A 10,866-nucleotide genomic window follows, 5' to 3' on the forward strand; every position below is an offset into this window, starting at 1 on the left:
AAAGGCTGGATAATAATTCTGTCCCTGGAGATCTGAGTCCTGATGTTGTACCTTTCCCAGATAACAATAAAATGTAAATGACTATTTAGAGTGCTCTGCATTCCACAAGTTTCTTATTGAGGACAGGGCAGGGATTATCAGCTCCATTGTGCAGATGAGGAGACTGAGTTAGCATGTGAATGTCCATTTCCTCAGAGCAGCTGGAGTCTCTCCCGGGGCCAGGAGACCGCCTCTCTGACCCTTGCTCTCCACAGAGTTTGCCACTCCACCCCTCCCTTCTTTGGCTCCCCTCCCCTGGTAGTGGCCTTGGGACTTCCTGGAACTTGGGCTTATCCAGGTGGTTCAGAGAGGAGAGCCCTAGAGTGAGAGTCCAGAGGCCCTAGTTCTAATCGTAGCTCCACCACCTGAAGACAGTATGACCTTTGGGTGTTGGGAGGAGGGTGTCATTTGGTTCCTAGGGCCTCAGCTTTCTGCTCAGGGAAAGAGAGGTTGGGATCCCTGCCTTGTCACCCTAAGAGCTTGTGGGAAGGTCACAAGTGACGGTGGGTATGACCACACTTTCTGCAAAGTGTAAAAGTTGCACACTGGAGTTGATTGTCCTGAGTCTCTCTCCAATTAAGGCTTCTCGCGGAAATTCCTAAGCCCAGCCAGCCACACCTCAGACTCACCTGGGGTGTGTGGGGGTGGAAGTGGAGGGGGCTTTGAAAAGTAAGGAATCTCTGGCCCCACCCAAACCTCCTGACTCAGACTTTCTGAGGGTGTTTTGAATCATAAGAATTTGTACTTTCAAAAAGCAACCCTGTTATTCCGACCTCACTGGTTAAGGACACCAACATCTGGGAGCCATTGTGCCACTATATAGTTTTCCTTGTTTAAAAAAAGTAGTGTGTGTGTAAATAATGTTTAAAAAGTTTTTTCATTTAGGCAACAAATGTTTCTTGAGCGACTCCTCTATGCTGGGCATTTGATCTGCTGGTGGCTTTTTAGGTTTTAGGGTCAAGTAATTCTTCGAGAATCTGATGAAAACTACAGACACCATGGTCACAAACTATTGCACAGCAGCTCTCTGGGGGTCCACGGGGGAGCTCCTGGAGTTCCTGGAGGCTGGGTCAAGAACCTGTCCCAGGTGCTTGGGGACATATAGCTAACAACAGGCTAAGTAAAATAATTACCACACATTAGAAAGTGGTAGGTACTGTGGGGGAAAGGAGAAGTAGAGCAGGGAGGAGGCTGGGGGTGCAGAGGGCAGGCTGCAGTATTGTGCAGGCGGTCAGGGTGGGCCTCACTGAGACCATGTGGCTTGAGCAAAGACTTGGAGGAGAGGGCATTAGTCTCGTGGTGTCTGGGCCAGCGTGGTCCCAGCAGAGGGAACAACAGGCGTGTGCTTGTCAGATTATAGTACCAAGGACCCTCTTAGGAATGAACATTCTGGGACCCCACCCCAGACTGAATCAGCTTCTGCATCAGTAGCTGGGCTGGAGCTCAGCTAAATGCATTTTAATAAGGCCTACAGATGACTCTGAGCCCCAGAGTTAGGGTGATACCTCAAGGCAGGTGTAGGAGGGGGGCGGGGGGGTGAGTGTGGCTGGAGCAGCGGGAGGCTGGGGCGGCAGGGGTGGTTGTGAAAGAGAAGGAGCGAGGAAAATCATGCGGGGCCTCATACAGCCTGGTCAGTACTTCGGGGGAGGTGATGTGATCTGGGTTATGCTGAGACAGCATCGCTCTGGTTGGACCCCACTTGTTCCTAGCTTTTCCATGAATGGCTTCCTTCCTCTGCCGTGGACTGCCAAGGCACATTCATGTCTCGGGGCTCCAACTGGTCCCTCTGCCTGGAAGTCTCTTTCCCAGGCATCCACGTGATTCACTCCTTCACTTTGTTCTGATCTCTGTTTAAAACTCACCCCCTCCGAGAGACTTGCTACGCCCAGCCCTCTCCATCCCCTCCTCCTGCCCTGCTTTTCCTCTACCACCCTTATTTCAAAGGATGTCTCCTCACTAGCATCTCAGCTGCCTGAGAGCAGAGGCCTTGAATGCCTTGCATGGAATGTTCTGCCCACTGTTTCTAAGGCATCAGAACAGTGCTGGGCACATAGTAGGAACTTCAGTAGGTGTTGAATGAATAAATGAGGCAGAGCAGAAGTTATTGTCCTTTTTGACAAAGAAGGAAACTGAGGTACTGACAAAAATTCAGGAAGTTGGCTGTGGTCACCATGTGTGTGGCAGAGCAAGGTCAAAAGCTACAATGTTTGCGGTCCTTAGAGCACAGAACTCCCCACTGATCCAAGCTGCTTTCATCTGAAGCCACTTTATGAGCCCACTGGGTTTGGGATGAGCAGGGGAAGCCCTCGAGTCCACCTGGCATGAGTTGACAGGGCCAGAGTAGTGCTTGGCCCTGGTGGGCGCTGATGGGACCTGGGGACAGTTTTGTACCACCAAGTCAGGACGCAGTTCTTCCTGCTCTTTCCTTATGTCCAGCCCCCTTTCTTGGGAACATACAGAAGGATCCACTTCAAGGGGCTTCTGCCTCTTCCAAAGACCCCAAGTTGTCAGGGGTCTGTCGGGTTTCACTCTCACTGACAGCCCCATTTCCAGTAACCGAGACAAAGCAAGACTCGGACAGGGCTCAGCAAACAGTCATCCGTGGACTGAGACTGGAAGGTGCAGGAAAGGAGCCTGCTCTAGAAACTCTGAGCTGGCTCCGCAGTCGCCGGCCGAGCCTCTCCCACCCAGCAGCCTGGCTAACTTGGCAGTTAAGCCTGGAGACTGCCGTGAGGCCCGACGTCCAGGCTCTGATGGGCAGGCAGAGTTAATCTCTTTGCAAGGTTTTCTGTAGAGTACAGAGCAGGGGAGAAGTTTCTACTAGATCCCTAGGAGTCATGTCCTCCAAGAGCCCCGCACTGATAATTTGCACCAGTGTACCTGATACTCAGACAACACAAATGAGGCTACTGTGCCGGGTAGTAACAAAAAAAAATACTAGCTAACATTTATTGAGTAATTATTATACACCAGACATGGGCTGGCTGATTCCCACATGTTACCTTATTTAATCCTCACAAGAAACCTATGAGTAGTTACTTCGCTCATTCCCATTTCCCAGAGAAGGAAACCAGGACTCAGAGAGGAAGTGACTTGCCCACGGTCATGTAGCTAGTAATGGAGGGAAGGATTGCAGCCGCCCCATTAGTGGTCTCCCGATAGTTCACTCTCTCCCCTCCACCGGCGTGCCACGTGAGCTTCACCCCAACAGCTCCAGCTGTTTCCCTCGGCCAGAACCCTCTCCTCCCTCACGGCCGTATCTGCTTTGCTGGTTTCCTTCACCTCCTTCAAGTCTTTGTTCAACTATGGACTTTCTTTTATCCTGTCTCTCCTATTCCATTGTAGTGGTTTCCAAAAACATCCACGAATTCTTTGATACACCTCCTTAAACTCCCCTCTCCTTAAATGTGGGCTGGACATGGTAGCTCACTGAGAACAAACAGAATATAGCGGGAGGGATGGTGTCGTTTCCATGTGGATTTCTCCTCTCTCTTGAATCACTTGCTCTGGTGCAGTGAAGACACTCAAATAGCCCTACAGAGGTGCCCACATGGCCAGGAACCAAGACTTCTTGCCAACAGCCAGTGAGGGACTTGGGCCTTTTGCCGACAGCCATGTGTGTGAGCCATCTCAAAAGCGGGCTTTCCAGCCCCGGTCAAACTTGCAGATGCCTGGGCCCCAGCTGACGTCTCCTCTGCAGCCTTGTGAAAGCCCTGGAGCCAGAAAGACCCAGCTAAGCCATTCTTAGAATCCTGACCCACAGAAGCTGAGATAATACATGTTTGTTGTTTTTTTTTTAAAGATTTTATTTATTTATTTTTAGAGAGGGAAGGGAGGGAGATAGATAGATAGAGAGAGAGAGAGAGAGAGAGAGAGAGAGAGAGAGAGAGAGAGAGAGAGAGAAACATCAATGTGCAGTTGCTGGGGGTCATGGCCTGCAACCCAGGCATGTACCCTGACTGGGAATCGAACCTGCGACACTTTGGTTCGCATCCGGCGCTCAATCCACTGAGCTACGCCAGCCAGGGCACACGTTTGTTGTTTTAAGCTGCTCTGTTTTAGGGTGATTTGTTACACAGCAACAGATAATTAATACATTTATACGGCAACCGATCCCCGTTCCATCCCTCAAATGGGCCTTATTTTGCTTGACATTTTGTGTTTTTTTTCTAAGCATTTATTGTTTTCTAAGACATTAAGCAATTCACTTGTTTTGCGTACTTGTCTATCTCCCCACCACTAGGATGTCAGCTCCAGGAGGAGGGGGGCCGTGTCTGTCTCATTTATTGGTTCATCCCAGCATCTAGCACAGTGCCTGTTATATGCCGTATTTCATTAAAAATGAGATAGTATCAATGTCAGAGGATTGTTATCTTGGAAAAGTTAACATGTAAAAAAAGAATTCATGGGCCTGAGGACCAGTAAAATCTGGCTGTGGGAATTCAATAAATACCAGGATAGAGAATGACAGAAAGCTGATTGGGTGGAGGGTAGCCATGTGCCCAGACACAACTCAGACACAGACCCGGCCAATGAGACATGAGCAGAAGAGGTCGGGTAGGGATTTCTGGAAAGCTCATTTTCTTTAAAGTTCTTTAAAAATAGATGCAATTATGCAGAATAGGTAAATCCACAGAGACAATATAAAGGTTGATGGTTTCCAGGGGTAGCAGAGAATGGGAGCAACTGCTGAATGGGTGCAATGTTCCTTTCGGGGTGATAAAAATGGTTTGGAACTAAATAGCTGGTGGTTGCACAACATTAAATGTATTAAATGCCACTGAATTGTTAATTTTTAAATGGTTAATTTTTGTTATATGAATTTCACCTCAATTAAAAAAAAAACAGATGAATTTAGCCAGCACTCACTTTTTTGTGCTTTGCCTTTTTTTCTTTCCTGCCAGGAATGAGAATGTGATGTCTGCAGGGATGGCAGCCATGTTTTCAGCATGGGGGGTGGGGGTAGCTAACATTTATAGAGTACTTAACAAGTGCTGATATTCTTTTAATCTTTTTATATATATCAGCTTGCTTAATCTTTATTTATTGTATCTTCCTTATAAGGAAGGTAGTTATTTCCATTTTCTAGATGAGGAAACTCGTATGGAGAACAAAAATAATAGCACATGCTAAGGATGGCAGAATGGAATTTGGGAAGAGCCTGTGCCCTCCATGTACCACAGAGCCTCTGTAGCAGTCCTGGATGACCAATTTAGGTCTTTTTACTATTTGAAATATAAAAAACATGCCTTATTTAGTCAAGTAGTTAGATTTGTATTCCATGCATCCTGGATTCAAAGCCAAGTGTGTACCTTCTGTGCGAGCACACTTCACCATTATGCTCTCCGAGCCTGCAATCAGTTACCAAGCGCTTTTTGGACCCTCCGATCCCACTAGGTGGTGACCATCTTGAGGGCAGTGATGGGGCCTCTTCCAGTCTGCACTAAAGAGAGCAGTGTGATGTCGGGATCAGCAGTTTGGGTCAGGGAAAGGAGCTGGAGTGCAGGAAGGGAGACCATCTCAGCAGTAAGACAGATGTCAAAGACTCTGTGAGGCCGGAGGTGGAGGAAGAGTTCACAGGGCAGTGGGCCTTCTCAGACGGGCAGGGTCTGGAAGATGAAATCAAGGAAATGACCTTCCCCGACAAAGAGCACAGCTTTGAAATGAAAGCAGCGGGGCATGAACGTACAGGGGGAAGTTCAGGAAGTACCAGGTAGCTGGGTGGGGCAGGAATAATGACCATTTGTGTCTGGAGAGGGAGGGGTCAGGCCTGCACTGTGAAGGCCCTTGACTGTTGGCACTGAAAACCATCTCTGCACACTTTCCACCTCTCCTCGCATCAACCCGAGAAGAAGAAAAGGCAGGAAGTGTTTCACCCATTTTATAGAAAGGAACTGAACTAGAGAGAGGTGGATCTTTGGCTAATGCTACATAATGAGCAAGCTGCAAGGGCGGGACTTGAACCTGGGTCACTGAACTGCATATCCTACACTTGCCTGCTCAAGCAAGTGATTGTTACTGACTGTGGGCAGGGAAGGGAGAGTGGTGTCCTCTTATTGAACTTTCTCTCCTGCCAGTGGGAAGGACAGGGTGGATTTGAGGTAAACTGCTGGGGCATGGCAACAGACCCACTCATTCATTCATTCATTCATTCAACAAGTGCTTACTGAGCTCCTACTGTGTGCAGGTACTTCCTGACATCATGAAGCTTACAGTTTAGTGACCACAGAGACAAGAACCAAGAGAAAAACCAAAAACAATTATAAACTGTGTAGGCTAGGAAAGAAATAAGTAAGGTAATTGGAACTTTAGCAGGAGGTGTCAGGGCTGGCCTTTCCGACAGGTGACGTTAGGTTGAACTTGATGGAGACCAGAAGCCAGCTCTGCAAAGAACAGGGGAAGATGTTCTGGGCAAGAAGCAGCTTGTGCAAAGACTCGGGCAGGGATGAGCTGGTGGGTTTGAGGAAATGTCTACAGAGGCCCTGAGGCTGGAGGTTGGTGAGCTTAGGGTCAGCCGTCAGACAGGGAGTCATTGGTCAGGTCACGTGGGCACGGAAGGGCTGAGTCAAGGGGGTGTGTTTCAGGTGGGATGGGAAGCCACTGGAGCCAGGAGGTCCTCTCCCCTTGAGGCCCTCACCAGGATGGGAATCCTGCGACCCTGTGGGAGAGGGCAGCTAGGGAGGGATGGAGAAGCTCAGTCACTTATGGTGGAGTCATATCTAATAAGGATGAGGGCATTAAGCTCTAAAATCAGCAGGTAAGGCAAAAAACATGTGTAGTCCTTAAGAATCCCCTATGAGATGTATTATGTTTACATATTTATAGTAATAGGTATGTTTGTATATATTACATATGCTAATATACAGTGTGAAAAATCATACATTACATAAAAAAGCATTTATCTAATATGTAATTTAGCATTACTCTTAAACACGTATAAGGGAGAGGTACAGGCAAGAGCCAACCAGTGACCATGTGTGTTTGCATGAGGCTACTGGTACTGGATGGCGTCGGGTCCTGCCTGGACCCCTTTCCTGGCTAGCACGCCACCTCCCAGTTGCCGGGATGTTGGCTGATAATAGTCACAGCTGCCCGCTCTCTGGAGACTCGCCCTCAGCCAGATGGAAGCCTCCCCTGCCCCCACCCTGCCAGTCCTGAGGACAGATCGGTGAAGGCACAATAGACTAGTCCCCTTGTCTCAAGGGGAGATAGACTCTGTGGGGCACATGGTGCTGAGAGCCCAGAGCTCCCCATGGGCCAGGCTGGGACAGCGCCCTTTGTACCTGCCCAAGCCCTTCTCTTCTGCACTTCTCCCCTGAGACTCTGCTTTGGGGAATCTGACCTGAGACCCTCCCTGGAAAGGCATGCCTGTCAGGGGCCAGGCCGTTGATGTTTGCTGATTTATTCAATCCTCACAGTAACTCCTGGGGGAATCTGCTTAGCCCATGGTGACATTCCTTCTTTGAGAAGTGTCCCCTTCCTCACTTTACCTGTGGGGGTCCCCAGGTGTGCTCTGTGGCCCACCTTTGTGGGACATAGCCGCCTGTGCCATAGACCGGAGCGGCGGACCTTAGGCCCAACGTGGGCCAGATTCTTTCTCCTAGGAGTTCAAAGTTGGCACTGAAAAGATAGCAGCCAGACGGAATGAGGCTGGGACTGTCATACATAAACCCATGTGTGAGCTATGGGGCAGCCAGCTTTTGCCACAGGCTCCAGATAAATGGAAGAAGCCTGTCTGCAGAGGGAGAAAAATGAGGCAAGCAAGGAGGGACAATAAGGGAGAGGAGAGAGGGGCGGGGAGTCCTGACTGAAGTTCTGGTAGCTTTGCAGGTGCAGTGCCAGGCTCATGCGCCCTCTGCCCTGGAGTTTTGCTTAAACTAGCTCAAGAGACAGAAAAAATGTTGGCTCACATAGGGAGTTTTGTTTCCATTTTGTAGATGACGAGAAGGATGCGCAGGAAGAATAAATCACCAGCTAATGGGAACAGAGCCAGAAACTGATGCAGCTAGAACTCACGGTGGAGTCCGGCTCTGCCTTGCCGGTGCTCATGCCTGCCCACTGGGGACAGGGCCCTGGGCATGTGGAGCTGCATCTCTGAGCATCCCAGCTCTGGGCTGGCAGAAATTCTTTCCCTGGACTCAGAAATCCCCCAGCTACCTCAGAAGACGGCAAGGGTGTCACCTCAACCTGGAAGCTGCTACTTTAACTTAATATCCACAAGTGGCCTGTGCTCAGCATTGTAGCCAGGCTCAGAGAATGGCCTGAGAGCCCTTGACCTTCCCCCTGAGGATGACCTTGCCCTTTGATTGCCATGTCACTGGGACTCTGAGATGCTGTACATCTGTGGGAAGGGGAGTTTAGCTTGAACAGCATTTCCTCGCCAGCATCATGCATCCCTTAAGATTCAGGCTGATAAACAGGCCAACGCTGAGCCCAAACCAGGCATGATTAATCATTTCCTCCTCCATGTTGCCACTGCTGCTGCTGCTGGTGCTGCTGCTGTTGCTGCTGCATCCTGTGTCTGAGTCATTTCCCCATCCCTAGCAGCTAACGTGGTGCCTAGCACAAAGTAGACATGGGGGCACATTTGCTGAATGAATGGCATTAAATCTTACATTGTTGGATGTTGTGTCCACTCCGTTCCCTTGACAACTCTTAAAGCAGCATGAGCATAGGACCAACTTTTACTCTGCGATATGGGAAGGGCCAGGAGGGAGCAGTGTGGGTTCTTCAGGTGCTCAGGAGTCCTCGGCTTGGTTCCAGCTCTGCCCCTTTGGGTCTTGAAATCTTAAGCAGGTTATTCCTCCTCTCTGAGCCTCAGTTTCTTCATCTATACAATGGAGATTATCCTAATAACCACTATCTGGCCACATAATCAGGAGAATTAAGAGCGATAATGCACCTAAAATTTCCATCATGGCCTAACACAAAGTAGGACATCAGTAAATATTAATTTTCTCCACTCGGGAATTTCCCACAGTGCCTGGCAGATGGCAGACATTCAGTAAGTGCTAGGTTACCTTCTAGCCATCCCGGACCCAGCAGCCCAGGTCAAGCTGCCCACGGACTACAACTGCATGGCTGGGCCCAGGGGAGGCCAGCAGAGCCCAGCCCAATTGTAGCATATAGGATTGGGAGCTAACAAATGTTCCACGCTTTAAGCCCTAAGTCTGGAGGTAGTTGGTACACAGCAAAAGCTTACTGAGACAAACAATGAAGTTATAGGGAGGGCTGGGATGGAGCTGGCCTTTCGGAGCAACCGGAACTGGAACTCTTTCTCCCTTGTCTTTGCTTATTTCTGAGCATTTTTTTTTCCCTCTGTCACAGCGCACTGATTTTCTTCATGATGTAGAAACCATGACTGAGTTTTATACCTTGCACCTTCAGCTACTGGAGAAAAATGGACTTTCTTCTTCGCCTCCCAGGTCTAACCGCCCCCCCCACCCCCACTGGGAAAAGGCTCCTTGGCCCAGCTTGGGGTAGGTCCCCCCCACCACTCCCCCAGTCGACTGGTGATGGGCGGGGAGGGCAGGCTCCCGAAACGCATCCTGGATGACACATGCTGAGCACAGCCGGTGCTAAGCGCTGTTTTAAGGCTTAACGTGTGCTAACTGACATCACCCTCATAACACAACAATCCTATCTGAGCTGTTATTATCTCTACTCTGAGGTGAGGAGACTGAGAACTGGGGCGCATAGAGCTGAAGTAACTTGTTCAAGGTCACACGGCCAGAAAGAAGCGCGGCCAGGAACCGCGCCAGGCCTGCCGGACTCCAGAGCGCTCGCCCTCACCAGCCACACTGCCTGACTCTCATGCTGAGCTCCTGGAGGGGAGCTCGATGGCTGCGGGCAGGCAGGGTGGAGGCCCTCTTAGGAAGGAACTGGATTGTTTAGCCCAGAGAAGGGAAGCCTCTCGGGGCCCTTAAATCATACTGCCTTCAGATCTCTAGACGGCTGTCCTTGGCAGTGAGAGCGCGAGTTCTGGGTGACCTCTGAAAACAAATCTAGGACCAGTGGGCAGTGGGCAGACATCACCAGGGGTGGGTTTTCATTCAGTGGAAGAAGTTCTTCAGTGTGACAGGAGTGTGAGGATGGCACGGGAGCCTCTGGGGATGTGAGTGCCTTGTGGGCGGGAGGTGGAGGAGCCCCCTTGCCAGGGGCAGGTGTGGCAGTTGCCAGGATTCCTGCCATCTCTTCTCTGTGGGTGCAGCCTGGGCAGGACAAGCGGAAGAGGCGCAGTGGGTGGGAGATGGAACGGGGAGTCGGGGGGCAGTGGTCCCCAGGCCTTTGGATCAGTAAACCATCCCCTTTCAAATTTTAGGAGCAGGTGTTAAGGTGGCCAGTTTTTTATTTCATTAAGTTGAGGCACATAAACAACCTAACCAGCTAGCCAAGCCATCCTGAAGCAAACTATCAGCCACTTCACCACTACACAGAAGGAAAGACCATTTTTTAAACACCAAAAAAATCCAACTGAGCAATGTCTCAGATTGAACTATGTTTTCTCTCAAGAAAGAGCAGTTGACAAAGGTACATCAACACAACAAAGAAGACTGCATTGACCATTTTGAAGGCAGAAAATTAGGGCATAACACTTTGTCTTACATGATTATGTGCTAATATGACTAGCTTCTTTCTTTCTTTTTTTCTTTCTTTCTTGTGTGTATTTTTTAAAGATTTTATTTATTTCTAGAGAGAGGGGGAGGGAGGGAGAAAGAGAAGGAAAGAAACATTGATAAGTGAGAGAAACATTAATCGGTTGCCTCTCGCTCACCCCCAACTGGGGACCTGGCCCACAACTCAGGCATGTGCCCTGATAGGGAATCG

This window comes from Phyllostomus hastatus, unplaced genomic scaffold (genome assembly GCF_019186645.2).
Source record: "Phyllostomus hastatus isolate PE091 unplaced genomic scaffold, TTU_PhHast_1.1 phas_scaffold_182, whole genome shotgun sequence".
NCBI lineage: Eukaryota > Metazoa > Chordata > Mammalia > Chiroptera > Phyllostomidae > Phyllostomus > Phyllostomus hastatus.